Raw genomic sequence first — 5,340 nt, forward strand, 5'->3', positions numbered from 1 at the left:
CATGGGATTCAGGAAAATCAGTGCTAAGAGGAAGGTTCATAGCAATACAAGCTTACCTCAAGAAACAAGAGAAACATCAAATAAATAACTTAACTTTAGAGCTAAAGCAACTAGAAAAAGAAGAAATGAATCCCAAAGTTAGGAGAAAAAGAAATCATAAAAATCAGAGGAGAAAAATTGAAAAAGAAAAAAGGAACACTATAGCAAAAATAAACAAAAGTAAAAGCTGGTTCTTTGAAAATATAAATAAAATAGACAAACCATTAGCCAGACTCATCAAGAAAAAAGAAGAGAAGAATCAAATCAGTAAAATTAGAAATGAAAATGGAGAAATCACAACAGACAACACGAAAAATACAAAGAAGGGATCATAAGAGACTACTATGAGCAACTATATGCCAATAAAATGGACAACTTGGTAGAAATGGACAAATTCTTAGAAAAGTATAACCTTCCAAAACTGAACCAGGAAGAAATAGAAGATCTGAACAGACCCATCACAAGCACAGAAATTGAAACTATAATAAAAAAATCTTCCAATAAACAAAAGCCCAGGACCAGATGGCTTCACAAGTGAATTATACCAAAAATTTAGAGAAGATCTAACACCTATCCTACTCAAACTCTTCCCGAAAACTGCAGGGGAAGGTAAACTGCCAAACTCATTCTATGAGGCCACCATTGCCCTAATACCAAAACCAGATAAAGATTCCACAAAAAAGAAAACTACAGGCTAACATAACTGATGAACATAGATGCAAAAATGCTCAATAAAATCCTAGCAAACAGAATCCAACAACATATTAGAAAGATCATACAACATAACCAAGTGGGCTTTATCCCAGGGGTGCAAGGATTCTTCAATATTTGCAAATCAATCAATGTGATACATCACATTAACAAATTTAAAGATAAGAACCACAAGATTATCTCAATAGATGCAGAGAAAACCTTTGACTAAATTCAACACCCATTTATGATTAAAACTCTCCAGAAAGCAGGCATAGAAGGAACATATCTCAACATAATAAAAGCCATATATGATAAACCCACAGCAAACATTATTCTCAATGGTGAAAAATTGAAAGCATTTCCTCTAAAGTCAGGAACAAGACAAGAGTACTTACTCTTACCATTACTATTCAACATAGTTTTGGAAGTTTTAGCCACAGCAATCAGAGAAGAAAAAGAAATAAAAGGAATTCAGGCTGGAAAAGAAGTAAAACTTTCACTATTTGCAGATAACATGATCCTCTAAATAGAAAACCCTAAAGATACCACCAGAAAGTTATTAGAGCTAATCAGTGAATATGGTAAATTTGCAGGATATAAAATTAACACACAGAAGTCCCTATATACTAACATTGCATTTCTATACACTAACAATGAGGAAACAGAGAAATTAAGGAAACAATCCCATTCATCATTGCAATGAAAAGAATAAAATACTTAGGAATAAATTTACCTAAAGAAACAAAAGACCTATATAAGGAAAACTATAAAAAACTGATGAAAGAAATCAAAGATGACACAAATAGATGGAGAAATTTACCATGTTCATGGATTGGAAGAATCAATATAGTGAAAATGAGTATACTACCCAAAGCAATCTATAGATTCAGTGCAATTCGTATCAAGCTACCAATGGTATTTTTCACAGAACTAGAACAAATAATTTCAACAATTTGTATGGAAATACAAAAAACCTCGAATAGCCAAAGCAATCTTGAGAAAGAAGAATGGAACTGGAGGAATCAACCTGCCTGACTTCAGGCTATACTACAAAGCAACAGTCATCAAGACAGTATGGTACTGGCACAAAGACAGAAATATAGATCAATGGAACAAAGTAGAAAGCCCAGAGATAAATCCATGCACCTATGGACATCTTATCTTTCACAAAGGAGGCAAGAATATACAATGGATTAAAAACAATCTCTTTAACAAGTGGTGCTGGGAAAACTGGTCAACCACTTCTAAAAGAATGAAACTAGAACACTTTCTAACACCATACACAAAAATAAATTCACAATGGATTAAAGATCTAAACGTAAGACCAGAAACTATAAAACTCCTAGAGGAAAACATAGGCAAAACACCCTCTGACATAAATCACAGCAGGATCCTCTATGACCTACCTCCCAGAGTAATGGAAATAAAAGCAAAAATAAACAAATGGGACCTAAACTTAAAAACTTCTGCACAACAAGGAAAACTATAAGCAAGGTGAAGAGACAGCCTTCAGAATGGGAGAAAATAATAGCAAATGAAGCAACTGGCAAAGAATTAATCTCAAAAATATGCAATCAGCTCGTGCAGCTCATTACCACAAAAATAAACTACCCAATCAAAATATGGGCCAAAGAACTAAGCAGGTTTTTCTCCAAAGAAGACATACAGTTGGCTAACACATGGAAAGATGCTCAACATCACTGATTATCAGAGAAATGCAAATCAAAAACACAGTGAGGTACCATCTCATGCTGGTCAGAATGGCTGCTCTCCAAAAATCTACAAACAATAAATGCTGGAGAGGGTGTGGAGAAAAGGGAACCCTCTTACACTGTTGGTGGGAATGCAAACTAGTACAGCCATTATGGAGAACAGTGTGGCGATTCCTTAAAAAACTGGAAATAGAACTGCCTTATGACCTAGCAATCCCACTTCTGGGCATACACACCAAGGAAACCAGAATTGAAAGAGACACATGTACCCCAATGTTTATCACAGCACTGTTTACAATTGCTAGGACATGGAAACAACCTAGATGTCCATCAGCAGATGAATGGATAAGAAAGCTGTCATACATATATACAATGGATTATTACTGAGCTATTAAAAAGAATGCATTTGAATCAGTTCTAATGAGGTGGATGAAACTGGAGCCTATTATACAGAATGAAGTAAGCCAGAAAGAAAAACACCAATACAGTATTTAATGCCTATGTATGGAATTTAGAAAGATGGCAATGATGACACTATATGCCAAACAGCAAAAGAGACACAGATGTAAAAAACAGACTTTTGGATTCTATGGGGGAAGGGGAGGGCAGGATGATTTGAGAGAAGAGCTGTGAAACATGTATATTACTATATGTGAAATGGATGACCAGTCCAAGTTTGATGCATGAAACAGGGCACTTGAAGCCAGTGCACTGGGACAACCCAGAGGGATGGAATGGTGAGGGAGGTGGGAGGTGAGTTTGGGATGGGGGGACACATGTACACCCTTGGCTGATTCATGTCAATATGGCAAAAACCACTACAGTATTGTAAAGTAATTAGTCTCCAATTAAAATTAATTAATTAATTTAATTAATTTTGTTTTTGAAGTGAAGAAGAGTAGGTCAGAGAGATATGTTGTGAGAAGGACCTGACCCATGTTGCTGACTTTGAAAGCAGAGGAGGGGCCATAAACCAAGGAATGTAGTTAGCTTCAGTTTACAGCCAGCAAGAAACTGGGGACCTCAGTCCAACAATGGCAAGGAATTGAATTCTGCCAACAGCTCAAATGAGCACCAAACAGATTCTGCCCTGGAGCCAATAGACAGGAAGAAGCCTGGTAACACTTGATTTTTATCTGCTAGTAAGTTCTGAGTCACAACAAACTGTGGAAAATTCTTAAAGAGATAGGAATACCAGACCACCTTACCTGCCTCCTGAGAAACCTGTATGCTAGTCAAGAAGCAACAGTAAGAACCAGACATGGAAGAACAGACTTCTTCAAAATTGTGGAAGGAGTACATCAAGGCTGTATATTGTCACCCTGCTTATTTAACTTATATGCAGAGTACATCATGTGAAATGCCAGGCTGGATGAATCACAAGCTGGAAGCAAGATTGCTGGGAGAAATATCAACAACCTCAGATATGCAAATGATACCACCCTAATGGCAGAAAGTGAAGACAAACTAAAGAGCTTCTTGATGAGGGTAAAAGAGGAGCGTCAAAAAACTAGCTTGAAACAAACTCAACATTAAAAAAATGAAGATCATAGTATCTTGTCCCATCACTTCATGGCAAATAGATGAGGAAAAACGGGAAACAGTGACAGATTTTATTTTCTTGGTCTCCAAAATCACTACAGATGGTAACTGCAACCATGAAATTCAGAGACGGTTGCTCCTTAGAAGGAAAGCTATGACAAACCTAGACAGCATATTAAAAAACAGAGACATTACTTTACCAACAAAGGTTTGTAGTCAAAGCTATGGTTTTTCCAGTAGTCATGTATGGATGTGAGAGTTGGACCATAAAGAAAGCTGAATGCCAAAGAATTGATGCTTTCAAACTGTGGTGCTAAAGAAGACTCTAGAGAGTCCCTTGGACAGAAAGGAGATCAAACCAGTCAACCCTAAAGGAAATCATCCCTGAATATTCATTGGAAGGGCTGGTGCTGAAGCTCCAATACTTTGGCTACCTGGTGGAAAGAGCCAACTCATTGGAAAAGACCCTCATGCTGGTAAAGACTGAAGGCAAAAGCAGAAGGAGGTGTCAGAGGATGAGATGGTTGAAAGGCATCACTGACCCAATGGACATGAAAGTGAGCAAACTTCGGGAGATAGTGAAAGACAGGTAAGCCTGGTGTGCTGCAGTCCATGGAGTATCAAAGAGTCAGACACGACTGAGCAACTGAACAACAGCAACAAGACCTGTGTGGGACATCTCACCTCCAGACCTGCAAAAGAGCACACGTGTATTTTAATCTGCTAAGTTTGTGGTAATTTGTTTTGGCAGCAATAGGAAACTCCTTCAGCAAGATTTTGAACCAACCTCAGAGCCATGCTTACTTTAGGAGGGAGGTGGCTGCTCACAAGAGTGTGAAGGCTGGGTCATCACACCAAGTCCATCCTCATGGCAATAATGTTGGGATGCCAGAAGCATGGATTTCAAAACACGGATATAAGTGGTTTCAAATAGAAATAAGGATGACCTGAGAACTAGGGGTGTCATCCCAGAAAATCTCTTAACTTTTCAAGATGACAGGTTTGTGCCAAATGTCACTCTCCAAGAGAGAAAACAGTAAAAATGCATGGAGCTCCACTCTCCCCTATATGGCAAACAGTGCCATTGTTAATCTCTTGATAATTAATTAACAGGACAGTTTAAATTGAGGGATTTTGGACCCTAGCTTAGACAACTAACACACTCTAAGTTGCCTCCTGTTGATGCTGAAAGCAACATGATTACCTCTTTCTTTCATGTTTTCTATGGTTACCCTTTTTTTCCTCCAGATATCACTGTCTTGGATTTATGCTTTGCTTTCTGACAACAGTGTGGGTCTGGACATTGTTATGTACTAGGTTCTAACCACATAATTTTGCTTGGGATAGCTACTTC

Source organism: Budorcas taxicolor, chromosome X, assembly GCF_023091745.1.
Source record: "Budorcas taxicolor isolate Tak-1 chromosome X, Takin1.1, whole genome shotgun sequence".
NCBI lineage: Eukaryota > Metazoa > Chordata > Mammalia > Artiodactyla > Bovidae > Budorcas > Budorcas taxicolor.